Below are 12,668 nucleotides of genomic sequence, written 5' to 3'. Positions count from 1 at the left end.
ACTAAAAAGAAAAATATATAAATGGTAGCCCACCCGACCCATGCCTTTATAATACTTTGTAAACACTTACCATTGCTTTTGTCGACCAGTTAACCCGCTTCGAGTCAGTGCTTGGGTCCCTTTGCGGGCCGGGAGGTGGTAAAACATCCCCTGTCTAACTCGGCGCCTGGGCCACGCACTGATTGAACTATGTTTCATTATCGTTTGGGGGAGGGGGCAAACGGGCCACTTTAGGCCTCTAGGAAGGGGGCATGGCCCTACATGCCCCCTCCCTGGATCCGCCAGTGTAAGAGACCATTGGAGCTGCAGTTGGGTACCTCAGACGTCAGGGTACGCCCTCAGATGTATACGACTCGCATGGAGACCTCTTATGCTATAGTGGACTGAAAGGATCCAAAGGAGCCTGTCTAGGGCTCCCGGAGATAGACGTGGGCCCTCAGGAGCCCGCCAGAGCCCCCAATGAGGGATAAGTGAGGGATACCAAGTGCCTGCAATTGCATATTGCATAAGCCATAACGCCTTTACAAATCAATATATTATGTATCAGTGGCAGATCCAAGGGGACCACATGGGTCATCTCATGACCCCCCTTGGTGCTCGGGGGCATCACAGGCCTGTCAGGGGCACCACCGGCCTAGCAGGGGCACCACCAGCCCGCCAGGGGCACCACAGGCCTAGCAAGGGCACCACGGGCCTGTGAGGGGCCCCACAGGCTTGTCAGGGGCACCCCAGGTCTGTCAGGGACACCAGAGACCTGCTAGGGGCGCCGCCGGCCTCGCAGGGGCACCATGGGCCTGTCAGGGGCACTGCAGAGGTCTAGCAGGGGTACCACAGGCCTTACAGGGGCACCACCGGCCTTTCAGGGGCACCTTGGGCCTGTCAGGGGCACCACAATCCTGTCAGGGCCCAGGGGCACCACAGGCCTGCCAGGGGCACCACCGGCCTCGCAGTGGCACCATGGGCCTGTCAGGGGCCCCACCGGCCTCGCAGGCATCCCGGCATCACGCAGGGGCACCTTGGGCCTGTCGGGGGCATCACGGGCCCGTTGGGGGCACTTTAGGCTTGTCAGGGGCACCAGAGTCCTGTCAGGTCCCAGGGGCATCAGCAGCCTAGCAGGGGCACCCTAGGCCCGCCAGAGGCACCACAGGCCTGCCAGGGTCCAGGGGCACCACAGGCCTAGCAAGGGCACCACGGGCCTGTCAGGGGCACCTCAGGCTCCCGTGCCCCCCCCCCCCCGGATCTGCCAGTGATGCCACACCACGCGAAACACCGCCAACCACCAGCTGCCGCGCCATAAACACGTGCCAAAACAGTCTTTTTTGAAGGTCGACTCCACTCGCGCAACTTTTGACTGAACCTTACTGCTACCATATTGCTTCCATATTATGCTGTGGAAAGCTTTACTTCACCAAGTGGCTAATAACCTCCATTAAGGTATATTTTCTTAGCAATTTTTCTGACGTTTTGGGGGGGGGGGCAAACAGGCCACTTTAGGCCTTTGGGGGGGGGGCATGGCCCCCGTGGCCCCCCTGGATCCGCCAGTGCCTATCTGACTGGCCACCAAACTGGCAACGGTAGGGGAGGATGGGGCAACTTGGCCGCTTTTTTTTAGAAAGCGTTGTATCTAAAATTGGCGACATATTTCTGCACTCTCCGCAGGGGAGCACTGTCGCTTCAACCCTATTGGCCGCAGTGTCTAACGGTGGCGGCCATATTGCGCAGACCAGGAACCGGCCGCCGCATACATGTGAAATTCGGGACCTCGATTTACGTAAACGTTTGCGAATTACGTAACCCATTCATTGCACGCCGTTCAGCGCCCGGCCCCGCCAGAAGTATCCTAGCGCGCTGAGCAGTTGCCTCCAGCCGCGTCATCGCGAGGCCCCGCGCGGCCCATAACTGAATGCATTGCGCGAATAGCCGTGTCGTCCCCCCCCCCCCCCCGGGCGCACCTCATTTGCGGCAACGTCGATCTCCATACCGAGAAATCTCAGGGACCGGCAGGGCCTGACTGTCTTATCAGGATAAATGGGAATTTAAAGCGCCTGACACATGGCTAGGAACCCCCGCAGTGAGGCGTCGCACGCCTCGCGTGAGTTGTCAATCAAAAGAAAATCATCCAACACAGAGACGATGTGGCCCGCACCAGTCTTGCGCTGGGATATCCACTCTAAAAAATCACTAACGGTTTGCAAAATTTGCGAACTTCTCGAGCAGCCCGTGGTCTTTGTAGATTTTATTTCGCCATTGAAAACCGAGAAGGGGAGTATCTGAGGGGGCGATGGGGACTAGCCGAAAAGCATTTACAATGTCTGTTCTCTCCAAATACGGTGTCTCGCACGCGGCAGCTTAATCCAGCGCATCGTCCAGAGACCTATACTGCACAGCCGTGTGTTCTGGTGGGATATGGCCGTTCACAGGGTCCCCAGCGGGGAACGAAAGATGGTGATAATAACCCGACATGATCCTGGTGAGCTCTTTGGCACCAGACTGATTGGTGATATTCTGGTGACATCACCGCCACATACCGAGAATGGACCTGCTACCCTGCCAGACTGCAGCTCAGCTGCGACATACAGGGTGTTCCATAATGAATGCTCATTTTAAATAGGCTCAAAATCTAAGTAATTGTATTCATAAAACATAGAGCGATATACCATTGTATTGGCGAAACAATGGCTTTTTCTGTCGTGATGGCTTCAGACACTTGCATGCTTTCAGTTTTCGGCACTGGCGCCGTTTCTGCGGAGACAGATTTCGGCCCTCCTGCAGACATGCCGAACCGCCTGCCTGACGTCCTCTGGCTTCAGCCCACGAGCAAATGCATCCACGGTGTTTTGCAGCTCCAGAAGTGTAGTGGGAGGGTTGCGCCGTAATTCCGTAATGGTACGTTTTGTGTGTGTGTGTGTGTGTGTGGGTGTGTGTGTGTGGGTGTGTGTGTGTGTGTGTGTGTGTGTGTGTGTGTGTGTTTTCTTTAAAATGGTACCCATACCTACGGCGGACCGCAGTTATGTTCCTCAGCCTACCATATTCTGTGACTGCCCAAACCAGGGTGCCCAAACTGCCTCTTCTTGTGTGAACGGCGCAGTGCATCGCATCTGTGCTGCTGACATCGCGGCAGATGGCGGCCATGAGACTGAATGCTTTGGGATAATTTTTACACAGATAAAAAAGCCGATCTTTTTTCAACAATGCTCATATAAAATTATCGATCATTGTTTTATTTAAGATCCTCCAATGGTACATTTAAAATGAACACTCATTATGAAACACCTTGTAGCTGTCAATTGCCTCAGGGGCAGCGTTGCAAGAGGGCAGAATACGGGAAGCGAGGCCGGGAGCAAATTTTGACATCCGATAAAGAACCCGTGAGAGAAACCATTAACGAGTTAAAATTTCAAATGTTCGTCATAGCCGGAGAGAAACTGTCCCAAAATGGCCGGGGGCACGGTTGGCGTGAAAGATCGTTTGGTCGGTGCCGGCTGCCTACTGACGGGCACCAGCTGGTGACGCGGGCTCCATGCAGCCGTGCGAACGCCCAGCGCGGCTGAGGCACCGCTGGACGGGGTGTGGGGGTGTGGACTAGAGTTGCAAAGTTTTCCCCAAAGGCTGCTACCGGCACCGCCCCGCCCCACAAAAATTTTCTGGGATACCGGCATGCTACCACGCCCCAAGCAAAAAAAACCGCCAAATTACCGGCATACTAAAAAACCTGCATTCTTGATTCTAGCTTACCCCTGGAAGAGTGCCACATTTTGGCAGTTTCAGTGCCCCTCCCACCCAACAGCCATCCATTGTCCAACCACAAATACCAGCAGGCTGATTTTGGCTGAGTTGGCCCCACAAATACCCACAATTTTGAAACTCAATTCCAGTCTATAACTGTTAAAATATCACCTGTAATCAAAGAAGTATTGCCTACAAAAAAACTATTACATTCATCAAAAAGGTAAGGACAAAAAGGACTTGAATTACTGAAATGTGTTTTTGAAGACTGGACAGTGAGCAGTAATCACATTTACATTTCACAGGTGTTCTACTTTTCCATATTCTCCTAAAATGTTGCAGGCACCAGCCAAATGTTTAAAATCTAGATGGTCAAAACATAGGTAAACAAGTACAGATTCGGCCATCTGCCTTACTGAGGAAGCGAGATCAACATATACTTTTTCCTATCCACTATGGCTTGCTGGTTCGTGAATAAGATACGAATCATGTAAAAAATTTGTTAATAACTCACTGGTCCTGAGAATAGTCACCAAATAATATGTATAAAAACGATATCTTCCATCCTCTCCAACCTCAAGCGGGAACAAACACAAGGTTATCGATTTCGAAACAGATGCGCCATAACAGAGGCTTTTCACCAGCTGATTAAAACGCTGCAAAAAAAAAAATGTTTTACGACTGCAAGCCACTGCCTCGTTAATGATTATATTAATAAAAATTATCCAACCAATATTAAATTATAATGAAATCGACATTGTAGTGTAATTCACTACAAATAAATTTATTTCTCTTCAGTTATTCAACTAAAAGGGTAAATGAATAAATATTACGTCATCAGATTACATCCGTTCATTAGGGGAGAGAGAATCTTAAAAGTAAATCCTTGGTTGTCTAACCCTCGCCCTGGCAGGGCATTTTTCATAACACGGCCTGGCAGGGGGGGGGTCGATGCGACCCCCCCCCCTCGCGATTGGCTCCTATGGCACCTAGAAACACCAAATTTGGTAGGTAGGTGGGCCCCCATGAGTTCTCGCCCCTGTGCAAATTTGGTTGCTCTAGTTCAATATTTAGGGGGGTTTTGGGGGGTATAAATGTAAAAATTTCGCTAAAAACAGGTCAAAAGTTTTTCGCTTATAACTTTTGATCTAATTAAGATAGAGCAAAAAGAAAAGCACCAGTGAACTCAGCACGTCAAGGCGCGTCGAATGATATACTTTTTAGCTTGCTTAAGTGTACTTAAAGTTTTTCTTAAATTTTAAGTAAACTTAACTTAATAAATTAAGTTCTAGTTAACCAAATTGCATCATATCGCATATCATTCGATTCGGCTGATCACCAGGAACACAATGATACCATTTTTTAAGCTCTAGCGTCATTATGTGCCAAGTTATTGGCAAAAACGTCATTTGACCTCAGTTGACCTCATTTGACCTGACCCATGGATAAGTACACCGAGCAAAGAAGCACCAAGTGACCTGCTGCTAAGTAATGTGGTTTCAAAGGACAAAAGTGATAGAAAGAAGCGGATATCTCCATTATTTTCCGAATTTAGTATTTTCCCATAGGCTTAACATTACGACGTAATGACCTCTAACTGACCTCAGGTCAGTGACCTCAAAAAACCCGAACTATATGTTATACAACTCGGTGAACTTAGCACATCCTGAAAGTTTGAAGGAAATCAGTCCAAAACTGTGAGTTGGACAGGTGCAAAAAGAAAATTGAAATTTGACCATGACCTTGTACCGGTTTTTCTGACCTGGTGACCTGACCCAAGGTCACCCGGACCTGAAATTTTCAGGTCATATGTAAAAAGGTTGCCCCATAGGCTGTGCCAAATTTGGCGGCGCTGCGCGCCGCCGTTTTTACGCTATCTTCGAAAAACCTTAGGGGGGGGGGGGTCGCATCGACCCCCCCCCCCCTGCCAGGGCGAGGGCTAATTGTTTGCGCCACTTTATGTCAATTTTGCGTGCATGATGTGTTTTCTTGTAAAGATAAGACAAAATGCCAGTTCAAATCCATTTTCATTTAATTATGGGACCAAAGTCAGGCTTAGGGCTACCTAACACCTGCCTTTTCAGCTGGATTTTCAGTGTCAAATTCTTTGTAGAGTTTCTCAGACCACATCTCAGGATCTCAGGACTCAAGGCCAGTTTCCAAACATTGTTTTTTTTTGGTGTTGTGATTCTGCCTATTCCCCTAGGGAATGTTGTCATGAGAATTTATTTTATTTTATTGTGATATACGTATTACCTACCATTAGACTTACTAGTTTATCATGCTTATGCAACATGAATGAGTATTCTTTCTTTTATAGACCACAGTAGATTCTTGACAATTCTAATTATAACCAAGCCTGTGAATTGTGTGAAATGCTGAGGTCCATGTGGGCCTACACTTAGCAATGGAACTTCTCCCACAAAATGTATCTTGCAGTGGCTAATATTGCTGTTACTACAATTTGAGAGCCTCTTAGTGTCCAAAGTTTGAATCATTTGCTGATATTTTTTTTGCACAAAATCAAAAATACCGGCATGCTACCGGCAAGACATGCCAGATACCACGAATAAACCTGCGGTAGTGAAAAATTACCGGCATGCCGGTAGTGCGGTAGGGAAATTTTGCAACTCTAGTGTGGACCCCGACACGACCGACAGGCTCTGAGCTGGCAGCCCCGCTGGCTGTTAAGGTCGTAACAGATCCGAAAGCTGCCCGCTGCAGCCACCCTTCCGGCCTGCTGACCCACAGCCGTGCCAGCCACACCTGTGATGTCGCTATGGTCTCCCCCCAGCGATGCTCGTTTAGTTCACGAGCTTGGCGAAACACCCGGTCAAATTCGCGCCAGGCGAATCCCTGAACAGGGGCCGCCAGCTGGCTAACCTGCTGCATATGGGCCATCAGCCCCAGCGCATGGGCAGGATGAGCCCCCAGTTAAACGGCTGCGTACCAAATAAAAGCCGCACACCAGACATCAAATGAATTAATGGTTCGCGGCGCTGCACGCGGCGTGACACTGAGGACCCCGTCAGATGTAAGCTGGTCCCAGAGTGGTCTATAGCGTGTTCCTGCAGATCGAGCAGGCCGCCTAGATCTATATATCTGTGCTCGATGATTTTCTGGCGAGTGGTGGCCGGGATACTGCTCGGTAGAGTGTGTGAGCCTGGTAATGCCCCCGTACCTGGCTCCAACGCTGTTCCTGCAGTGGCACCGGAGCCAGCTGCGATCCACGTGTCCTGTAGTGTGTCCGTTTCGGCGGGCTGACCCGGCAGCAGCTCTTGCACTGCCTCCCGTACCAGCTCACGAAGCTGGTGGATGGCGCTGGGCTGTAACTCCGGTGACCCGCCGCCCGAGCCAGCGGGAGCCGCCCGACGGCCGGGCGGGCGGGCGCTGGTCGCTGCCACCGTCCGCCGCGCGGCCCGGCCGTGTTGCTGATCGCCGTCACCGCCCGACGACCGGCCGGGGTGCTGATCGCCGTCACCGCCCGACGACCGGCCGGGGTGCTCGTCGCTGCCGCCGCCCGATGGGCGCCCAGGATACCGGGCACGGTCCGCCGTGCGGCAGACCGCGTCATCAGCTGCGACCTGCCGCTGCCTGTTGTGCTACGTGGCCGGTGGCCGATGGACTCTCCGGCCCCCACCAACCTGGCCGCGCCGGATGCCGACCGTGTTCTCCCTGCCGCACCCGACAGCGGCATGTTCCGCTCCATGAAAAGAAAGAACAAGGCTGTGAGACACTGGCAGCTCTGCACACCATGTATTAAACATGTAAATCGAATTACGGTAAGCTTTGCCGTAATTACGGTAACACCAATAGGCGCAAATAAACACTGGCCATGCTCTGACGCACATACAGATGAAAATTGAAACTGTCGCCTCCAGACACCGACAGTAGCTCGTGCCATACTTAAGAACAAACGCACTCGTCAAAGGCTGCCCCCTGCCACAATCTAAACTTGCTTAAACGCGTGACAAAATTCTCTCGACCTGCTTCTGGAGCTCGCGCCAGCAGACCGGACGGATGGACACCGTCGCCGCCCACGAACCAATCCGCCATCGGAAAGTTACAGAACTGTATATGAGGGGCGGTCCTTGGCTTGCTAAATAATCGCTTCAGAATTTTGTTTATGAGTCGCGGCCGTCGTCGGTATACCGACATCGACACGTCACCGTGGCGGAACGCAGTCCGCGGGGGGATGGGGAGCACGTGAATGTGCTCGGCGCCGACCCAGGCCGAAGACCAATTCCTCAAAACATTGGCTGAGGAGCCGTGGGCTGAAGTGCAGTCGGCAAGATCGTTTCCGCCCACGATGAGCAGCACCTCGGCGGGTTTCAGCTCATGAACCATTTGTATGGCCCACTGTCGAAAACTGTCCCAGCTGAGTCGGGCGCCTCTCCAGTCTCCAGCCAAAGGTCCGTGCGTTCGGCCCAAGAGCGCAGTGAGACCGGGTCCAGTGAGCGAAACTATCGCCCAATATCAATAGCATGGTCCTGCAAACAAATTTTTGATTGATATCTACATAGCACATAGTACGAACCGTATGAAGCAGGATCAGCGGAACAGCTCTCGCTGTGACCAACAAAGAATATGGCGCCGTAAAAGATTTAACACGGTCTCCCTAAGCTAAAATAATAGGGGGTCCGGGGTAGGCTGAAAGGAAATAATTCACTTTTAACAAGGGGTTTTGAACTGAATACCAGTTGTGTAGCCGTAGGCGGCGGAACGGGGAGGACACCGGGGAACCGTGCCCCCTTTGATTTTGGCATTTTAACATAAGCCCTAGGTATGGGCGTTACATGGAAAGAATGGGACCAAAAGTCGGCAGTCCCCCCCCCCTTTATTGAAGGTGTTCCGCCGCTACTGTTTGTAGCTTGCGCTGAGACTAGCACAAAACGTAAGCTTTACGGCCCAACGATCACCCTAAGCAAAATACTCATCTACTGCAGTGTCAGAACAAAACCAAGTCGTCTAACGTGCGCCGAACGGAGACTGGCGATGCGCTCGTAACCGGACTACCCGCGGACACTTGCCGCGGTGTCAGAGCGAGAACTGAGCCGAGGCCTACTCACATGGTATTTAGCCCACAGTCAACCACAGATAAAGCCACAAATGGTGTCCAATCTGGGTGCAAAAACGTCTGTCGACCGATAACGCGGCAAACACTACACCCAGGACATGCCCATAAACTGACTGACCCAGCCAGAAATCTGACTCACCCGATACAATACAATATGTGGGGCAAGTGCCGCAGGCCATAAGCACGGCGACTAGCCTTACCCAGGCAAACGTCAATTTCATGTTATAGCGAATTGCCGCCTGGACGAAAAGCCCCTTTGATCTACCTACCACTCGGCCACCGCCCCAGAGCAGGCACTAAGTCCTGTGTATACCGACGAAACGGTTATAGGGACAGGTGCCGCCGGCCAAACTACGGCGACCAGCCTTGCCCGGACTACACCGTCACCAATGTCCTGTATTGGTGAAAAACGTCGGGATGAAAACTGCCGTGGGACCTTAACCCGCGCCCCGTAGGCCGTAGGGCTATCGGCGGACCCTATCACCCGTAGGGGAGGGGGGGGGGGGCGTTTCGGCCCCCCAAAGATCTCGGAAATTTGTTTTTTTTTTTTGGAATTTTGGAAAATTTGGAAATTTGGTTGGTTGCACTATTCTGGTAGATTAATCGATTCTCATTCAGATGGACTAACAATAACGTTGTTCTGCTCGTGCTCTGCTCACATCGGTGATGATGGCCAGTTTGTTTCTAGGCTGATTCCTGGCGCGGTCAACGTCTGGAATGCCGACGCGGACCGACGGAGTTCTGGGACCGACTGGCCGGCTGCTAAGACCGACTGTCGGGTCGATCTGAGCATTTTCTGTGCCCGCTGTTATTGAAAATCTGCGGACTGCCTCCGAGTCCGATGGCGCTGGGCGCTGGCTGCCTTCCGACAAAGCCTGCGGGAACCGTCACCACTGCACGCCTGGTGGCTACGCACAGCGAGTTGGCACACTTCGCAGCGGGTGTCGTCCCCGGCACAAGAGGCGCAGAGGGAGGCGACTGCTGGCGCGACTGTCTGGTGCATTGGAGTCCGGAGGACGTGGAGCATCGGCCGTTTTTTAGTACATCCTCCAGATCTTCGGTGCGTAATGCCTAAGGTACGCTCCGAGAAAGTTCCTCTGCCCCAGGTTTGCTCGACATCCGAACGTTGCCTCGAACGGCGTCCGTTTGATCGCCTCGTTCACCTATGTAAATCAACAGATCAAAATCAATTTACATGAGTTACAACTAGTAATTAGAATCGCCACACAAATAGTATCGGGATTATGTTGCATATCACTCGATTCGGCAGGTCTTTCTGAGTCCAATTGTGGCTTGCCCGATTCGCCAGCTCAATTTGGTCGGGAGTTATTGAAGAAAAGTTAATGACCCTTGTGACGTCATAAATGACGTTACGCAAGGGCAACAATGCAAACGTGAAGCATCGGACCTTGCAAGGAGTGCATGGAATCACGATTCTATATGCTTGAGATAACTTCAGGTCATTCCCGGCGCCAAAATAGCAATTTCCATATTTCCCCATTGACTTATAAGGGTTAACATATAAGTTCCCTGTAGGTGAGGATTTTTTTAAAGATTTCATCTTGTTCTCCACTCAAATCTGCGTAAGATGCCGGGTTCCGTGTATACGTAGCTTGAACGTAACGGATGCAGCGGCTGCGAACGTAAATCGAGGTCCCGAATTCCCTATTCCCCAACACAGGCGGCGGCTGCTTCCTGGTCTGCGCAACATGGCGGCACCGTTGGACACCATCTGGCGGCCGATGCGCGGTTCCACATTAGAGTTCAGTGATTGACATGTATACCGCTAAGTACAATAGCAAAGGCTACGGGATAGGAAGGCCAGGTCGATTTAACATGGGAACCCTATGGGATGGTAGTTTTTGAGCGCCCATTTGGCCTAATGCTACCAACTGTTACTGGCTACCCCTGGTTACCGCACTGGTCAATGCGTGGCTGTCGTACTGCGCCAGCGTCAATGCTCGGGGTTACATGAGCAGAGTTAATACGCATTACAAACGGACTACAATGGTGAGCGAATAGGAAAATCCGTTCCTGATACGCATTTACTTGCTCATGTAACCCCGGTAACTGACTTCAGGACCAGCACGACCCGTCAAAATCCTAACTGGGCATGCACAGGCTGAGCGTTTCAGTCACCAGAGATTCGCCGGCTATCGTGGAGGTAAGCCAACATCACCATCTGCATCTATTCTAGTCCGACGGCAGGCTCTCTAGGCTTATGCATCACTTCGAACACTTACCGAGCCAACCGTAATGTCTACATTTGAGTGAGTGAGTGAAAATGAGGTTTTAAGGCGTCCCTGTCCATTGGACATTCGGCCGCCTGTAAAGAATCTGTTTGCTAGAAAAATATCGAATTGCTTGAATTTTGATATTGCAAGTGCTCATTTACTTCAATGAAGTGTGTGAGTTCTAAAATTTTGACCTTTAAAGTGCTCGGTAACGCGTTGTGGGTTTCTTGGGAGGTGAATGAGATCCTGGGACTTACTTTACCTACTGTTAGAATTAGTTTTACGTTATAGTTACTTTAAAGGGTTGTTAAGATACCATTTTGTCCTCCATCAAGACAATAAATTCGATTTGGGATTAATTTTGCCATGGTGCCGGCACATGGCCTACTCTTCACGAACTACACCATGGGTTCTTTATCGTGCGGGTTAGGAGGCAATCCCCACACCCCCTCTCACGCCGGGTGTCGCGTTCACCCTACAATGCCGGGTGGTGCATGGGCCTAAATAATTATTGTCTGAAGGACAAGACTGCATGGCCATTTAACAACTTTGAAGAGGTGAAGACCAGTTGGCCTCTCTTGATTTTGAATCTCTCCTGTCTGCGCGCGACTGGCACCAAGCTTGGACCAGCGCACGGCTGAGTGGTGTGGTGAATGTCGGCCGGCGTAACTGGCACCAAGCTTGGATCAGCGCACAGCGGAGCCAGGAGAATTCTCGAGTGTGATTACCGCTAAGTCTACTGTTGAGATGTTGGGCACGGCACTTAACTGTTCGTTTTTGTGTGCTTTAGAGTGCTCCTGTTAGCTTAGTGTCTTGTAAATATCTGAAGAGAAGTGCTAATAGCTCTGGGTGTCTGTCACCTAAAAGCTGATCTAAGCTCAACGTTACGTTCTCCTGCCGACAGAAGGCAATGATGTGTTGTCGGTGGAGGTTGAAGTGAGAGCACTCTAGCAGGATGTGTTGAACTGTAGGCACTGTGTTGACATTGCAGAAGGCACAAATGTTATATTGTTGTGGTTCTAGCCATGGTGCGTTGAGTCTGGTGCGTCCGGTTCTAAGTCTGGTGAGCATTACTTCCTTTTGCCTTGTGTTTTGTTTTGAGGTCGCCCAGAAGCCTAATCGGGGTTTGATTGAGTGCATGTGTGCGGTCCTATCTCGTCCCATGTCGTTTGTCGTAGTTGTTGTATGTGAAGTTCGAGGATGGCCTTGCAGTCGTCTGCCGGGTACTGTATTGCAAGTGGTTCTGCTAGATGCAATGCTTGCTTTGCTAGTTTGTCTGCCTTTTCGTTTCCAGAGATAGAAGCATGTCCAGGAATCCAAAGAAATTTAATATTTCGTTTTTCAGGGATAGAATTTTGAATGCTAGAAATGATGAAATGTGTTGGGCTTGTGGTGTTACTCAGGGCTTGTAAGACTGATTTTGAGTCTGTGCAGATTACTACGTTACTAAGCTTTTCATGGGTACATAATTTGACGGCGAATAAGAGGGCCATGGCCTCAGCTGTGAAAATGGAGAAGTTATCCGGTAAACGTCTGCTTAATTCAAAGTGTGGAGTCGTCAGTGCAAAAGCTACTTTGTGTTCCTGTTTTGAGCCGTCAGTGTACATGAATGTTTTGTTTGGGCGCTGTGC

Source organism: Amphibalanus amphitrite, unplaced genomic scaffold (genome assembly GCF_019059575.1).
Source record: "Amphibalanus amphitrite isolate SeventyFive unplaced genomic scaffold, NRLGWU_Aamphi_draft 000331F_arrow, whole genome shotgun sequence".
NCBI classification, from domain to species: Eukaryota; Metazoa; Arthropoda; class Thecostraca; order Balanomorpha; family Balanidae; genus Amphibalanus; species Amphibalanus amphitrite.
The sequence above is the reverse complement of the archived record's forward strand: the minus strand, read 5'-3'. Positions refer to the sequence as shown.